We start from the raw sequence: 19,246 nt of genomic DNA on the forward strand, positions 1-19,246 counted from the left end.
TAACGGTACAATTTTTGGCGAATTTTTTTTTATGTTTACATCTTCATTTCGTGTGTTAAGAATTCGTACCGGAATACGATTAGAAACAGATTTTACTAAAATTTCTGCAACAAAAACACCTTCACAAATTTCATCTTGCAAAACAACTTCATTTGTGTTAATGTTAAAATATTTTATTACTTTATGCCTTGCCGGAATACAAGTATAATTCTCATATTTCGACTGAATAGGCGCAATTATTTTGTTATTGTCTACTTTAAATGAAAATAAAATCTTTTCGAAATCTAAATTTGCAAAATAGAGCTTAAAAAAATCTGTGCCAATGACCCCGTGTACGCTGTCCTCAAAACTGTCGGTAAGCAAAAACTCATGATATACATTTGACCCATTTATATCTAAACACAAATTTGCTGAACCTTGCGAAATTATTATTCCAGCAACTCCGTTAATTTTTATTTTCTTTGACCCATTAATTTTTTCTGTTGGATCTATGCAATTTTTAAAAATTACACTTATTGAGGCGCCAGTATCAAGTAAAATTTTTAAATTTATATTTTTATATTTCACATAAATAAAATTAAGCCCATTGCTATTAAATATAAAGGGATCATAAAAATCAGTGTTTTTATTTGGCTGAGCCTCGAAAAAATTTATCGCTATTATTTTGATGATAGTTTCCAATATTATTAGTATTTTCATCAGGTTCATTATTCATGTAAAAACTCCCTTGATTGGAATGATTGCCATTACTAATAAAATAGCCTCTTCTACTAGATTGACCTCTTGGTAAATAATTACTAAAACGAGAGCCTCGATCCCTGAAATTAATTACTTTGCGGACCTCAAGAAAAATTCCCTCTAAAATTATTATCATTATTGCCCCTAAATTCAAAATTATTTCTGCCTCTATTACTTCTAAAATTATTATTTTGTCTCCGCCGAGTGTGAATAATTATTATTGTTTCTACCCCGACAATGAAATAAAGAATTTGTATTGGTTTGATCCAAATCCTCATCTTTAGCACCACAGATTGCCTCACTAAGGGTATCATAGTTTCGTGCCTTAATTATGTTTCGTAAGCATTTCGAAGGCCGTTTGCAAAAGAGTTTATGGCAATTTTCTCATTGACTGGCCTTAAAATATCCATTGCTCCAGAGTCTCCCCCAGATTGAGATATTGTCAGGTCAGCCATTAGTTGTTCAATTGCTCAGATTGCTCTACCAAACTCTTCTACAGACTTTGAATCTTGTTTAATGTTATTTAGAAGATAAAGCAGTGGCCGATTTTCTGGTGATAAAATGCCGCTCAATATTCATAACTAATGTAGTATAGGTATAGTTTTAAATGTATTAATATAATTATTACATACTGTATATTATAACGTGCTTATTGTAAGTAGATTAGTAATGTTATTAAAAATACATTAATTATGCCATCACGTAGGCATTTATTAGAATTATATTGGTAATGTGAAAAATGTATAAATAGTAATCGACCAGTAAAAGCTTTTAGAAATATAGTTACTTTTTTAGCCGTTCTTAAGGTAGCATGTTTAATTTCCAACTCTCCCCAAACTCCCAACATATTACATGGCGGTCCTGCTAAACCGGAGAAAAATGGAGTCTTAAGTTAATTTTAGTTAATGCAATGACATCACAAGCACCTAGAAGAAGAAAATAATAGTAAAGAAGACACAGCCACAATGGGGAAGAATCAGTCTAAGGAGGAGACCGTGATTGTTCAGAGTGGAAACAGTGGTGGAACAACAGCCAGTGTTGCTGAGTGGCGTGTAGCAGATATCCTAACTGTATTGCTGGTAGTAGTGGTAGCAGTCTGTATTTTTGCTTTTTGTTATGTAAGATGCAAAAAACGGTTGGAGAGGAAGATTCGTGAAGAAGTAATTAGAAGTAGACCAAGTATAGTATAGTGTAAAGACAGTAAGGTCGTGAAAATATTGTAACGAAATTCGGGAGCACACTTTTATTGTTAACGTCAAAAACACTAACCTAACTCGCCTTGACTGTCGTTTAATTGTTTCCAAGGTAAAAACTGACTAACCAATTAAAATTTGAAAAACTTGTCACGAAGCGCATCCTTTTTTAAAACCCGATGGAACAGTTTCGAAATATTTAGAATTATCTTCATTGTTTTTGCCCAAAGAGACCAATAATTTCAGGAGAATACTGACAGTCAAAGCAAGCAAGTATACAAATTCTAGAAAATTAGAACTACAGGGATTTACAATAATATAACTTAAATAACCTAAATTGGGGCCAAAATGGGGCTCTCGAACAAGATGAACTACTTAAAAACTAAACACTATAGATGAAAATAATAAACCAAGCGTAAGTAGAACCCTAAAGAAACCCTACGAATCAACTTTAACTACAGAATACTAATAAAATTGTACAAAAACTAGAAGAATAACTAACGTATTTACATTTTCATAATACTGCTCTCCTCTCAATTTTGCCGATCAAACATGGGACCACCTGAGTCATGATAGGGCGCTAGCCGAACGATGTTTACAATTTTCATCTTCGTTGTCGGATGTCGCTGGATACGATACACCACGTCGTTAATTCTGGTGACCACATTGAATGGACCTTCCCAATCCTTCTGGAGCTTTGGTGACTTGCCCTTCATCCTCCGTGGATTGTATAACCAGACTTTGTCCCCAGGATTAAAACCGGTAGAATTTGCCTTTATGTCATAAGGCGATTTCATTCTATTACTTTCTAGATGAAGTTTATCCCGTACTTGTTTTTTAACAATTTGTAAATGCTCTTGTAAATGGTCGACGTACTCCTCAAGGGTTTCAGACTTATGGGGTCTTCCAGTAATAATGTCCAAAGGTAAACGAAGTTCATCACCGTAGACAACTTTTGCCGGGCTTTTTATACAGGTATCCCAGTCAGTTTGCTTAGAGTTTACCACCATCCTCAAATAGGTTTCAAATGTGCGGTTAAATCTTTCAACCATTCCATCAGACTGAGGGTGTAGTGGGGTTGTACGGGTCTTATTGATTCCCAGCAATTGGCATACTTGTTGTAATATTTGTGACTCAAAGTTCCTTCCTTAGTCTGAATGTATCTCTCTGGGTACACCAAATCGACAAATCCAGTCGCTTCTTGGTTTGGAATCGGATAAACCTCGGGCCACTTACTAAAGTAATCCATAGCAACAAGAGCATATCGGTTTCCGGAGCTACTAGTAGGAAAGGGTCCTGCTACGTCTATGGCAATTCGTTCAAAGGGTGCACCAACAAGATACTGCATTATCTTTCCTCTTGTCCGGGTTCTTGGGCCCTTGCTTGACGAACACTGCTCACACTGTCGGCACCAGCGTTTAACATCTTGATGACTGTTCAGCCAGTAAAACCGTTCTCTAACTTTTGCCAAGGTCTTACTAACTCCAAAATGTCCTCCGCCGACACCGCCATGAACAGCTTCAAGAACTTCCGGAATCCGTTTTCGAGGAAGGACTGTCAGATATGTCTTTTCTTTCCATCTACGCTCTCCCAGACTCTTTTTAACAATCCATCTTTTATAACCAATGAATTCCATTGAGACCAATAAGGTTTTAGCTCTGGAGATTTGTCAGAAATATCTTTCCATTCTGGTTTTGAAATTTCTCGAGATTTCAGTTCGTAAATAAGACCAAATACTGGGTCATCACACTGATCTTGGATTAAACTAGCTACATCCCACTCTTTAGAGCTGTGAAGGCCAATACGATTACAAGTAAATATGTCTGGATGCTGTTTTGATTCCTTTTTAAAACAATGTTGACATGTTTCAATACAGGGTCTTCTCGATAAAGCATCGGCATTTTGGTGATATTCGCCTTTCCTATGTTCTATTGTAAAGTGCTCTTGTAATCGTTGAAGCCACCTTGCTATTTGTCCTTTGGGGTTTTTAAACTGAAACAGCCATTTCAACGAAGCATGGTCAGTTCTAAGGATAAATCGTTGACCATACAAATATTTATGGAAATGTTCAATAGCTTTTACTGCTGCCAATAGCTCTCGTCTGGTGACACAATAGTTTCTTTCTGGTTTTGATGACGTTTTACTGAAATAAGCTATCACTTGCTCGCCATCTTAATATTTTTGTGATAGAACGGCCCCAATTCCAACATTACTTGCATCGGTATCCAAAATAAAAGTTTGTCCAGGAATCGGATATGTTAAAATCGGAGATGTGCATAGTGCTCTTTTTAACCGTTGAAATGCTTCTTCACAGTCTGTTGACCAACTAAATACCATTTTGTCCTCCGTGAGCTTATGTAGAGGCTTTGCAAGATTAGCGAAATTTCTTACAAATCTTCTGTAATAGGTACAAAGGCCCAGAAAGCTTCTTAACTGGTGTTTGTCAGTGGGTCGTGGCCAATTTTCGATTGCCTCTACTTTATCTGGATCAGTCTTGACACCTTTTTCTGATATTACACGGCCAAGGTATCGAACTTCTTTTTGAAATAAGCAACATTTTTTAGGCTTCAGGTTGGCCTCTCGTAGTTTAACAAATACCTCTTGAATATTCTTTAAATGATCTTCAAATATTTTTCACAGTATGATGACGTCATCCAGATAAACTAAACATGATTCCCAAGTCATTCCACGTAAAACTGTTTCCATAAGTCTCTCAAAGGTAGCTAAAGCATTGCAGAGTCCAAAGGGCATTACTGTAAACTGCCAAAGTCCTGTTCCAGTCGAGAATGCGGTCTTTTCTTTATCTTCTGAGAACATCTTTACCTGCCAGTATCCACTCTTTAGATCGAGTGTTGAGAACCATTGTGAACCTGATAGCGTGTCCAAGGTGTCGTTAATTCTTGGTAGTGGATAACTGTCTTTCTTGGTAATGTCATTCAGTCGCCGATAGTCTACACAAAATCTAGTGGATCCATCCTTTTTCTTCACTAGCACAACTGGAGATGTCCAAGGACTCTGAGAAGGTTCTATCACTCCTTGTGACCTCATTTCTTGAAGCATTGAGGAAACTTCTCCTTGTTTAGCTATCGGAATTCTTCGAGGTGCTTGTTTAATCGGAGCATTGTCTCCAGTGTTTATTCGATGCTGCACCAAATCAGTTCTTCCCAGGTCATTATCGTGCAAGGAAAACACATCTTGATTTTCTTCAAGAAGACGTCGCAATTTACTACACTGGTCTATGGTTAAATTGGCAGAAGATTCTTGAAATAGGTTTTGTAAACATACAGGAAAAGGTCTGTTTGAATAACGACTTCTATCAGCATTTTTCATGACTGCCACTACTTCAGAGCATACGCCAATATTCTCTCCTTGTTTCAGGTGTTGATCATATCCTTTTAAATTTACCATTTGAACCAAAACAGTAGATTTCTTCTGCGTAGATAACGTCTTGGCTGGAAAAATTCCTTGACCATATAGTTTGCAGTTTTCCATGGGCTCAATCAAAACAGTTTCTCCCTCTTTTCCTCCAGTTGTAGCATTAACCACTACCTCTGAATTTGCTGGTATGGTAATATCCATGAATAACTTAACGACTCTGGTATTTACTTTATCTTTATATAGATGGTGCATAAAAATCTCTTCATTTCTCGTCGTCAATATCCGGTTATATACTGTTATACCACTTTTTTTTTAAAATGCAATGTAATGGTGAACCGATGAATACCAAGTTAATCAAAAGAAATGAAGTACTAAAAATAGTGAAAGGTTTATGGCCTTAAGAGGGTCTCCAAAAGTTGTTTGATGCCCGGAGGAACTTAACCCCTCTTACCTGAAACGCCCAGAGAAGGAATCCTTCACAATGCTGCTAGCTCAAGCCGATGTGGGTTCTAGCTTCTTTCTCAACCAAATGAACCAAAATTTCTTATGTAGTAGCTATCCAATAGTTACCCCAAATAAATGTCAAAATCAGTATGGCGCCACCAAGTTTTGGATTTTATATAATCCCAATGGACGCCCAATATTTATCAAAACTTATTTAGGCAAGTTCAAAACGAAACTTGGAAAACAAAATCAAAGTCAAGTCGGTATACACTATTGTTTCCAAATTACCTATGATATTCTAACCTACTCAACTCAAGTGAAAAACAAAATAACAACAGAAAATAACAATTTATTTAAGTCGTGATTATCAAAGAGAATTATGTTATGTTATTTTATTTATCTTTAAGAGGAATAATTATTTAAGTTGGTAATAAGGAACCACAACATTTAAGTTTCTAATTACAAGAAAAACAAAGTTGTCAACAGATAACGTGCCATAAAATTAAATTTTCATTCGTCATTCGTGACCATGCTTATAAGAAATATATCTATGAGAAATATATCTAAAAAAAAATACACAATCAAAAGTGTGGTTGTCAAAATAAAATAAATTATGTTACACCCACACCTTCGGGGAACGAAGCTTCAATTCGAATTAAACTAACAATTTACATGGCCCGGTATATCCCGCCACGGACATTGACCTAAGCAAAAAAAAAAATGACAACCCTAACTGTTGAAGCTTCCCCAATCAAAATTACCCTTTTATTAGTTTACTCTAATATTTACTAGCTAATCTGAGAAAATTTGACATCTTAGGAGTAGTCTGAAAATAAATAATATAACCCAAGTATATACTCGTAGTACTACGAAGCCGGCTGCGTCTTACCTCACAGGAGTCACTTGTCGCCTATATATGTACTCTTATCAGTAATATTCAATAATAAAATAGCATAGATTAAATAATGTCAATAAAATTTTAAACTTTTGAGACAAAGTACAGTCGAACCTGGTGGGCCTTTGGATTATCAAAATAATATAAATATATCCAGCCTTTGAATGAGAAAAATAATTACATCCCCTAACCACCACAATTCGGCTTCACCCCGCTCAGATTGTAAAGTCATATATGTATGTATCTCAACTCAAAAGATAAAAGTTGTGATAATAAAAATAAAATAAGTGAATAAAAAAAAAATGTTATGCTGTGTCACTTAGCTCCACACACAGCAGACTACCTCAGATTCGAGATTCTCCCAGACATCCAATTCCCAGTCAAAGAAAAACTGCAGGCTTCCAAGCTTCACCTCTTCCACTTCACAATAAGCCAAGCTCTGGTAGTGGTCTAGGTTAGACGTTAGCTCACAGTTGTTTAAAATCTCCTCTAGATTAGAACCAGTAAAGTACATAACCCCAAAATAAAAGTACCATGTGGCATGAAGAAATCAGGTCCGTACAAAAAAAATCCGTCCAAAATCCATGTTATGTAGCTTTGTTAATTAAATTGTCCCCTGCCAATGCCAATCAGGACCGCCATTTTGCCGATGTTCGAGGGCACGTGAAAAATTATTAGGTTTTAAATCGCCATAAAGGCCAGTAAATTTAACAAAACAACAAATTATAGCATTACGCCCAAAAAGTTGATTTACTATCACCACATTTAGTCAATTATATCCCCATATGGGTAAAATTCACACGAATTTCAAAAAGAACTAAAGCACTCTTCACTTCATGATGGCGGTCTGGAAAAAGGAACGATCGCAGAGGTCAAACCCGTATTTAAGCAATCACGCACAAAATGTATTGCCAATCGAAAATAACTTAACTTTTTTTATAAGTACCATAAAATCTTTTATAAAAAAATAAATAACTAAATTTATGGCCCAAGGAAGTTGGCAATGAAAATATGTGTCACTATGACACTCAATTTCGATTTTCCCTAGACCAGTAACTTCTTGCTATCTTCCAAGAAAACTAATATTTACATAAGATAAAAAGAGACAAAAATTAGATAGGTCAGTCCGAGTAAAATCAACCAGCATATCTGGTATGGTCAAGCCAAAATCAGATATTGTACTATGGACAGTACAACATACACAATAATTGTACATGCCCAATTAATCATTATTCGTTATAAAACAATTAAATAAAGTATGGAATAATCAATATGGGATATAATTTAAATTCTAAAATATTTCTTTAGTCCAGAACCGGGTTTTATAAGAGTATAAATAAAATTTCATTAACAACCAGTACAATATGAAGCTGAAATGTACAAGACTAAATGTGTCATTAAAAAAAAAAGAATACTGTTATTTGAAATGGCAAGAGAACAGAACTATGGGTTCCTTGGGAGACTATTACAGAGAGGGCATTACTAGTACCAATCATTCATATTTGTAAAATATCTATTTTAAAAATATAACTGTAATCAGTGTTTTTAATAAAGAGTATAAAATGCCAATTCCAACCTGTAACAATACATCCATTTTAAACTGCTGAGCATTCATAACATCTAATCCTAATATGACATCATCCATGATTTCTGCCACTAGTACTGGCTGTTGGAATGTTGTTAAGCCAATGGTGACTGTAGCTTCATGCCAATCTAAGAATTGGGATTCTTTTTCCATTTGCAGACTCCAGAATTAAATTGGGTGGTGCTGAAAGCCTACAGTGTGCTACGATGTTTAGTTTCACGATAGTATGACTTGATCCTGTATCCACTACCATCTCACATTCACGGCCGCATATTTTTCCCGGTCCTACCAAGCTCTCTCCAGGATGTGGCAGCCGGTTTAGTCTTATATGTGGGGCTTGGTAGCACCCAGCCAGCTTGCGCCCCATAAAGCTGAAGTTGAAGTTTTCCTGGTTCCTTGGATCTCTTAAAGGCTTGGGGCATTGACGTTTAAGGTGCCCCTCCTCATTGCAATTCTAGCATTGCAATGGTCTTTTAGGTTTCCTCGCTAATAATGATTCAATCTTCTTTAGGCGGTCTTCGAGATCACTTTCCGAAGTTCTGATTTGCCTTATTCGTGTCTGCCTTCTAGTTGCTTGAAAAGCTGCCTCATACTCTAGTCCATGAGCCAAAGCTTCTGATATACTTTTATGATGAGCCATCCTTAGAGCGTGGTTAGTATCTGGATCTCGAACTCCGTCAATAAAACATTTCATAGAAATTTGTTCTCGGAACTCTGTTGGGGTTGAAGGGTAAGCCAGATTTACTAATCGAGCAACATCGGCCTCAAACTGTTGGAGTCCTTCCTCGGGTTGTTGTCTTCTAGATTTCAATTGAGCTTGGTACACTTATTGTAGATGAGCTTCACCGTATCTCATCTCTAAGGTACGCATCAGTACGTCGAAATTGAGCTGATCCTCAGATGGCACCATTCTTAATATTTCTGTAGCTTCTCCTCTAAGGCTTAGCTTAAGATTGATTGCCTTTTCTTCGTTATCCCAGCGATTTCCCCTTGCAGCGGCCTCAAATTGATTCAAATAGGTACTCCATGCTTCTTTGCCGTCTTGTGCCGAATTTTGGTGGCTTTACTTTAATCATTATTTGTATTCCAGGATCGGGATGAAGATGAGTCCGTTTTACTTTCAACTCTAGTTCTTGGATCTTTTTTTGTACTTGCCCCAATTCTTCTTCTACCGTTGCTTCAAAGTTAGTCATTAATTGTTTCTGACTCTTCTCCAGATCTTCTTTCAGTTGTAAAACTCGTGCTTTCTGCTCCTTTTTAAGATTATTTTTTAAATTAAGTAAGTCATCTTTCATAGTTCGAATCAGGTCTTCATTTTCTTTCTTTAGGTCAACTTTCATGGTCCTTATTAGGTCTTCATTTTCCTTTTTTAGGTCAGATTTAATTGTCTTTAGTAAATCTTCCTGTTTCTTGTCTCGCTCTTCTTGTTCTTTTCTTTGTTTGCGGTCTCGTTCTTCTTGTTCTTCCTTCTGTTTACGGTCTCGTTCTTCTTGTTCTACTTTTTGCTCGTCAAGCTTCCTTAATAGCAGCTCCATCAATTTCTCGGTCTCCATCTTGGCCTGACTTCTTGTTATAGGCATCCACTAAAATGAGCTTCCAAATATCCTTTACTTCTCACACCAATTGTAACGAAATTCGGGAACACACTTTTATTGTCAACGTCAAAAACACTAACCTAACTCGCCTTGACTGTCGTTTAATTGTTTCCAAGGTAAAAACTGACTAAACAAATAAAAACTGAAAAACTTATCACGAAGCGCATCCTTTTTAAAACCCGATGGAACAGTTTCGAAATATTTAGAATTATCTTCATTGTTTTTGCCCAAAGAGACCAATAATTTTAGGAGAATACTGACAGTCAAAGCAAGCAAGTATACAAATTCTAGAAAATTAGAACTACAGGGATTTACAATAATATAACCTAAATAACCTAAATTGGGGCCAAAATGGGGCTCTCGAACAAGATGAACTACTTAAAAACTAAACACTATAGATGAAAATAATAAACCAAACGTAAGTAGAACCCTAAAGAAACCCTACGAATTAACTTTAACTACAGAATACTAATAAAATTGTACAAAAACTAGAAAAATAACTAACGTATTTACATTTTCATAATAATATGTATTGTTTGTGTCCTTGTCAGTGCCTAGTGAATTTAGGTACGTCCTAGAGGAAGTCAGGGTATTCCACAGGAATTTAGGGAAAGATTCAGACGATAGAAGGAAGGACATAGGAAAGACACAACGTTATGTGAGTACATTAGATAGGGTAAAAAATTAATTTGCAGATTTAAAATTAAGATTTAATAGTGATTCACATGAAGAAAAAGCTCTTAGTGAAGTAAGGGAATATGTAAAAAATATAGAAAAATATGTCGAAGCTATAGGTAGTATTTTAGGAAGCAGACTAAGTTTTGTTCAAACTGAACAAACGGAATCGTCTAAACAGAGCGATAGTACTTACTCTATAGTACGATAGTAGTACTCTGCCTTAAATATCGATTGTGGTTGTTCGGAAGAGGAAAAAATGGGGAAAAACTTTGACCCTAAAACAGCAGCTAGCTTGCTGCCTGTAATGAATTGTTCTGAGCTTGTTAGAAAGCAGCTCATTGATGCAATTTGTTGGTATGATTCGCTTTTGAATGATGAGGGTAAAAAGTTGCTAACCACATATGTATTGAAAACACGTCTTTCTGAAGGAGCAAAAATAAGACTTAAACAAACGTATCGGGATAATGCTAATTAGATTGAAGATATTAGGTTGCATTTTATTTCAAAGAAATCGTCAACTACAATATCAGTTAAACTTAATTCTGCTAAACAGGGGTCTAAATCGTTAAACGAATTTGGCAAATCAATAAAAGAAATGTTGGTTGATCTTACAATTTCGCGGGGGGGGGGTAATCTGAGGGTAACACGGAAACTGCAAATATTCTTAGGCCGGTGAACGAAAGAATAGCCATAAATGCGTTTACAAATGGTATACATAGCAATGATTTGCGTACTATAATAAGGGTGCGGAATTATCAATCTCTCTCAGAGGTCATTGCTGCAGCAAAGGACGAGGAGTTAGATTATAGAAGTTCTTTATACAATATGCGTGGTAGGAATCACAATTTTCGAGGTCAATCGCATTTTGGTAGGCAAGATTATTCACGAGGTACGAATTTTACTCCACGGGGAAACTATGGGGTAAGAAATTTTAATAACAACTCCAATTTTTGTCAAAATTTTAATTCATATAGGGGAAACGGAAATAGTTATATCCCAAGAAGCAATTCTCAATCAAATAAAGACAATTTCCATTCAAATAGAGGTAATTTTCAGTCAAACAGAGGTTATAGAGGAAATAAGTCATACTACTAGTGTACAAGATGGCGCAGGTTCTTCAGGGTTAAAATTTTTTCATCCCCAATGAAGAATATATTACTAATATAAATGGGTTAAATTTTATTTGGGCAAAATACGAAAATCAAAATTAAAAACTTTTAATCGACACAGGAGCATCTATAAGTGTACTTTTTAAAGATCGAGTTGAAAACCTTAAAAATGTAAGTTATGCAAGTAAAGTTAAAATTAATGGTATTACGGGGTCAACGTATTCACAAGGTGACACGACTATCAAATTACACATAAATAATAATACGGAAGTGTGTCACGATTTTTTGCTCAAGATTCAAGATGACGAGTTTAATGGTGTTTTGGGTTCAGATTTTTTTGTGAAATATTCAGTCAAAATTAGTTTTGAAGATTTTATGCTATCATTATAGAAAAATAATGAAAAAAAAAATGCATACCAATGCAGTCAAAGCAAGAATTTTTATTACACATTCCGGCAAGGTGTGAAATTATTAAGTATATAAATGTTGATAATTTAAGTGGAGATGTCATTATATTGCCAGAAGAGATATGCGAGGGAATTTTTGTTGCTAGTGCCGTAGCGAGCCCTAAACTTAATAAAATACCCATTAAAATATTAAATGTTCGTGAGGATGACGTAGATATAAAAAATTTTAGGCCGAAAATTAAATCGTTGAGTGATTACAAAATTTGTGCATTTAAAAGTTCTAGAAAAACTGTAGATAGAGTAGATAAAATATTAGATTTATTACAATTAGACCATTTAGAACAATCTGAGAAGTTTTCAATTCAGAAAATTTGCTCAAAATTTTCAGATGTATTTTATTTGGATAACGATCAATTTACTACTACTAATATATACAAACAAAAAATCCATTTACAACAAGGAAAACCGCCTGTTTATGTTAAACCATATCGATTGCCAAACGCTCATAGGCATGAGGTAAATAAACAACTAGAGGATATGCTGAATAAGGGAATTATTGAGGAAGCTAGATCACCCTGGTCAGCTCCTTTATTAGTTGTTCCAAAACATGCTGATAACCAAGGAAATAAAAAATGACGTTTAGTTTTAGATTACCGCCAATTAAACAATTCTATACAGGTCCTGATAAATTCCCTTTGCCTTGCATAACTGATATTTTGGATTCTTTGTCAGGGGCAAGATATTTTACACATTTAGATCTTTCTCAAGAGTACTATCAAATTGAACTTGAAAAAGAAAGTAGGTCATGTACCGCTTTTGTCACTGATAGGGGCCAATTCCAAATGACAAGGCTTCCTATGGGGCTTAAAATAAGTCCTAGTTCTTTTTCGAGGTCTATGTCAATTGCTATGGCAGGTTTAAATAATTTTTCATGTTTTGTTTATTTAGATGATTTAATAGTTTTTGGCAATAGTTTGGTTCATCATAATCAGAATTTAGTTAAAATATTAGAAAGACTACAAAAAGTTAACCTAAAGTTAAATCCTTAAAAATGTGACTTTCTTAAGCAAGAAATATTATATTTAGGTCACTTAATATTAAAAGAGGGAGTAGCTCCAGATCCGGAAGAAATTAAAGCTATTTTAAAATTTCCAGTTCCAAAAGATGAAAAGGAAACCAAAAGTTTGTAGCTTTCGCGAACTTTTACAGAAAACACATAAAAAACGCGCAAATTGCATCACCTCTTAACTATTTAAGTAGAAAAGGAGTACCATTTCAGTGGAATTCAGAGTATCAAGAAGCGTTTGAAGAGTTAAAGCAAGCACTTATGATTCCTTCTGTTCTGCAGTATCCCGATTTTACAGAATCTAACACGTTTATTCTTAAAACCGATGCTTCAAATGTTGCACTGGGGGCAGTTTTGTGCAATGGTGATGATAGGCCTGTTGCTTATACTAGTCGAAGTCTAAAAGTTCACAAAAGAGGATATCCAACTATAGACAAGGAACTTTTGGCTATTTGCTTCGCGGTAAAAACATTTAGGACTTATTTATTTGGTAGGAAATTTCTGATATTTACGGATCACCGACCGCTGGTTTATTTATTCGGAATGACTAATCCTTCGAGTCGTTTAATAAAATTTAGATTGCTTTTAGAGGAATATAATTTTGAGGTGCGATATTTAAAAGGTAAAAATAATATAGCAGTCGACGCGCTGTCTCGCATAGCAATCACTTCGGGTGAATTAAAAAATATGTCAGGTAATGAGGAATGCATAAATGCAATTACTCGACAACAAAGTAAACAAATCGCTGGCGACGGGTTTAATAACACTATTCACGAGAGGCTTGATCACCCTGGAGTGGTAGATTTATTGAAATCGCCGCAAAATTTTGTTGATGTATTTTGTGTACCAGTAAATGAATTTAATAAAAATACAAATAAAGAAAATTTTTGCTTACGAAATGCTATATTCATAAAAAATGAAAACGCAATTATAATTAAGGATACCTGTTCAGCGTTAGCATTTGGTGCAACGTTGAGGAAAAAAAGAAATCTGCGAGATGTTTAAAGTTCCAAAGTTATAATCCTAAAAAATAGCAAAAATAAGTTATTAATTAATAATATATTAAGGGATCCCAGAGAAATTAAAAATATGAAACTTAAATTAAGTTTATACTTAAAGTAGAAAGTAAAGAGACGAGACAAATAATTTTAAACGATTTTCACATTCTTCCAACAGGCATCGGTTTTAAGAATTACTTTTGGAATGGCTCGCAAAGGGAAGTTCAAGAGTTTGTTAGGAAGTGTGATGAGTGTCAGAGGTACAAACATTCAAGGCCTTATGTTGAACCTATGACCATCACTACGACCGCATCATCAGCGTTCCAAAAGGTATTTTTGGATCTTGTTGGGCCACCAACAGCAGATTCGGGAAATAATGTATACATACTTACATTACAGTGCAAACTTACGAAATTCGTTGAATGTTATCCCATTAAAAATAAGGAAGCGACAACAGTTGCTAAAGCTTTTGTAGAAAACTTTATTTTGCGGTATGGGGTTCCGCAAGAAATTGGTTCAGATAGGGACACGGAGTTTTTATCGATAACATTAAAGGAAATTTGCAGTCTTCTTAAGGTTAAACAAATTTGTTCTACAGCTTATCACCATCAAAGTTTAGGTAGTTTGGAAAATAAGCACAAAAGTTTAGGGGTATTTCTAAGAATGCAATGTGCTATGTTTTCAGATTCATGGAGTTCTTGGGTACAATTTTGGAGTTTTGCATTTAATACTACTGTTCATATAGAAAGAAGGTATACGCCGTATGAATTAGTTTTTGGGAAGCTTTTGTAATTTACCTTCAAATGTAAAACGACAAGTTGATCCTTTGTACAACTTTGATAGCTACCCGTTAGAACTTAAATTTCGCTTGCAGCAGGCTCAGGCTGATGCAAAAAGTAATCTAGTAAAGTCTAAAAATAAAAGAAAAGAAACGTACGACTTGAAAACAAATGCAATTAATTATAAAACAGGAGACAAAGTTTTAATAAAAAATGAAGGTGGAAGAAAAATGGAAGCGTTGTTTAACGGTAATATGTGGTTATCGAAGATAAAGCTTCAAATATTGTAGTAAAAATAGGGAATACAAATAAATTATTACATAAGAATAGAGTCAAGCCATACTTTGCATAATAAGTTTATATACAGGGTGTCTCACGACGAATAGACGCGATCGATATTTCGGAAACTAATTTTTCAAAAATTTTGAAAATTTGGCAACATAGCACAGTCGATGGGGGCTACACAACTAAAATATTTTGACAGTTGTGACGTTTCCGGTTATACCGGAAGTAGGTGTCAACTTCGTTATTTTAAATGGAACATCCTGTATATTTTTACTTTTTTGGCTTTTACGTGAAATTCTAAGTATATTTTGTGTATAATGTCCTATACCTAAGTGTAACCGTTTTTGACATATTTTTAATTTCATGTGAAAAACTATGTTTATAAGCCCTAACATAATTACCGATTACTCCCTTTTAGTAGCCTTTATTTATTGGTTAGTTTTGGTTTTATTTTAGAGGAAGGACCACTTTAAAAGACTATTTTAAAATTTGGCTAAAAAAAAGATACAGGGTGGTCAAAAACTAGCATTAAAAATTAAAATGAAAAAATCATTAAAAGTCAATTTTTTTAAATGGAAACCCCCTATTTTTATAATTTTTTCATTAAAATAATTAAAAATAAGGTTAACTTTGTATAAGGTTATCTAGTCCAAAAATTGATAGTTTCCGAAATATTGGCAGTTTAAATTTGGCCTAATATTAAAAGCCGTATAATAACACGGCTCAAGGATTGTTGATTAGTTGGGCATGACGGTTGTCATAGTTACCGCTAGAAGCGGCAGTAAGACAATGGATTATATGCATTAAATTTATAAGTTACTTGCTATTTAAGTTTTCTTCGTAAAAGTGTAATTTAATTAAAAAGTGTACATTTCTGTTATAATCCATTATCTTACTGCCGCTTCTAGCGGTTACTATGACAACCGTCATGCCCAACTAATCAACAATCCTTGAGCCGTGTTATTATACGGCTTTTAATATTAGGCCAAATTTAAACTGCCAATATTTCGGAAACTATCAATTTTTGGACTAGATAACCTTATACAAAGTTAACCTTATTTTTAATTATCTTTATGAAAAAATTATAAAAATAGGGGGTTTCCATTTAAAAAAATTGACTTTTAATGATTTTTTCATTTTAATTTTTAATGCTAGTTTTTGACCACCCTGTATCTTTTTTTTAGCCAAATTTTAAAATAGTCTTTTAAAGTGGTCCTTCCTCTAAAATAAAACCAAAACTAACCAATAAATAAAGGCTACTAAAAGGGAGTAATCGGTAATTATGTTAGGGCTTATAAACATAGTTTTTCACATGAAATTAAAAATATGTCAAAAACGGTTACACTTAGGTATAGGACATTATACACAAAATATACTTAGAATTTCACGTAAAAGCCAAAAAAGTAAAAATATACAGGGTGTTCCATTTAAAATAACGAAGTTGACACCTACTTCCGGTATAACCGGAAACGTCACAACTGTCAAAATATTTTAGTTGTGTAGCCCCCCTCGACAGTGCCATGTTGCCAAATTTTCAAAATTTTTGAAAAATTAGTTTCCGAAATATCGATCGCGTCTATTCGTCGTGAGACACCCTGTATATACCTGTAGATTTAACTTTTTTTTTCAGTTTTTTTTTGTCCTTTGCATAGGAGGTGTAGTTTAGGTATTAATATAATTATTACATACTGTATATTATAACGTGCTTATTGTAAGTAGATTAGTAATGTTATTAAAAAGATATTAATTATGCCATTACGTAGGCACTTATTATGATTATATTGGTAATGTGAAAAATGTATAAATAGTAATCGACCAGTAAAAGCTTTTAGAAATATAGTTACTTTTTTAGCCGTTCTTAAGGTAGCATGTTTCATTTCCAACTCTCCCCAAACTCCCAACACTAATAAAGCATTTGAAGCATAGGAAGATTTTAGCGTAATATTTGCACTCTGAGATAAACGTGTTTTTTGTACATATATAGTCAACAATTTTTTATTTTCATCATCTAAAAGTGCATCATACCACTCAATACCCTTAATTAATTGCAAAGTAATGGCCTCAGAGCCATCCATAATTGGTAATAGGCTTGATGCAGTTTTAGGGTCGAATTTCTGTGTTATGTTTACTTTTTTGTTTAAATTACTTTTAACAATACTTTCTGAATCTGAGTCAGAAGATACCAAATTTTTTATTTTTTCACTTGCTTTTGTGATATCCCCTAACCTAGATTCCAAAATATCCTGACTAGCTTTAAGATATTTTTCTATCTGCCTATATATTCCTTAACTAATTGTATTAATTTAGAGTCATTTAATTTTTGAGCTAAAATTTTGCCTAATATTTTCTAATTCTAATACATAATTATTAAATGTAGCTAACTTACGTAGGTTATATTTCTCCTTTTGTCTCTTTTTTAAATTGTTCTTTATTAAATTCCTCTTAAATACCTTAACTTCATCTAGTAAATATATAAATTCCGTGGGCACCGACATTCCATGTTATATTAGTCATAAATACTGGTGTATTGAACAATAATTCTTTTGCAACCTAAAAGAAAAAAAAACCTAAAATGTTTCCTAAAAGTCTTCCCTTTAGACTCGTTCTCGGCTTCTTCCAATTTCCTCTCTTATTTCTGCACGCATCCTTCTTAGCATCGTTTTCTTTACTTTTGTATATAAAAACCACCCAAGGAACAGTGCCAAAAGCCCAAAAATAGCAATGATTAAAATATCCTGGATCGAGCCAAAAACATGTGTGCTGGGACTATTGGTTTGTCCACCACTATTTCCTGCTTGAGCTATTATAATTTCCTCCTTGCTCTGTGATTTTCCCATTTTTCTTTAATCACTTTTACTTTACTATACTATATGGTTCAAAAGGCAGGGTCGCCATGTGATAAAAAGGTATTGATTAAGGGTTTTTCATTAATTTAGAAGTATGTTCATTTTTGTTTTAAGGTAAAATACTATGTCTATTGTTAATAGTAATTCAATATAATCAAAACCCCAAAATGCTTACTAACTAAAACATACATAATGAGTTATTTATTATATTGGGTATTACGTCACTTATAGCAAAAATCAATTTAGAAATTTTTATCTCACACACTCAAAAATTGAAAAGAAGAAGAAAATAGACTTTTTAACGTATTTAATAGAAATATGAACTTAAATCTGTAACGATACCGTTCGATATACTTAATTTAATTTAAGTTCAATAAGTTTTAAATACAATAGTTTACTTGAGGTATAATAAATTTTTTATATACCTAGGAGCTGAGGTTCAATCTATTAATCTCTAAGCTCGTTTCTTCTTTTCAATATCCTACCTAACTTTGTTATGAATATTACAATTAAAAAACGATAAAAACAACAAGAAGACCTACTTTTTTTTAAAAATACCTAATTTGAACCAACGTTTCGGTAGTTATACCTACTACCGTTATCAAGGTAATTAAAATAAAATTAAATTAAATTAAAAATAAAATATACTTATCTTTCAAATTTTCAGCTATGTAGTATCATCAAAATTTCTTCCTAATTCGAAAATACTTTATATACTTTTTTTATATAATTTGACGGTTTATTAATAGTTTGACAAACTATTTTGAAAGATAACAAAAATTTCAAAGGTTACTTCTTTAAATTTAAAACGGTGTGATCTTAATGTAAATTAATCATAGAAAATACATGAATATCAAATATTTTAAATTATTAATTAATTTTGAGAATACTTTGATCTACCTCTCTCTTTATTTTCTTTGATATTTTCTTTGATAAAAAGAACCTCTCTTTTTTAGAAAGATCTATTCATAACCGAATAATAAAGTCGAAGAGTATCCGTCCAAGATTTTGCGGTAAATTGAGTACCATGATCAGTCAAAATTTGTTGAACTACCCGATGCTTAGGAAAATATTCGAGTAGCAGACGATTAAGGATAGCTCTAGTAGTGGCCTTTGTAAGAGGATACAATGTAATAAATTTAGAAAAAACATCGACGATTTTACATTGAACATTTATAAAAATAAACAAGTTACGCCTTCTCGAGACCTCGGTAGCGACACATAAAGATCAAAAGAAATTAACTCATTAA

General features: G+C 33.7%; 1 long non-coding RNA gene across 1 annotated transcript in view; it reads right to left on the minus strand.

Annotated features, from left to right (window-relative positions):
* LOC126738685 (uncharacterized) overlaps positions 1-18,645 on the minus strand; it is a 37,674-nt gene extending 19,029 nt beyond the window's left edge. The window contains exon 1 of the long non-coding RNA XR_007661416.1: positions 17,537-18,645. This is a non-coding gene — a long non-coding RNA (uncharacterized LOC126738685). The remainder of the gene's footprint in view (positions 1-17,536) is intronic.
* Between the last annotated feature and the right edge of the window lie 601 nt (positions 18,646-19,246).

Source organism: Anthonomus grandis, chromosome 7 (assembly GCF_022605725.1).
Source record: "Anthonomus grandis grandis chromosome 7, icAntGran1.3, whole genome shotgun sequence".
Taxonomy (NCBI): Eukaryota; Metazoa; Arthropoda; class Insecta; order Coleoptera; family Curculionidae; genus Anthonomus; species Anthonomus grandis.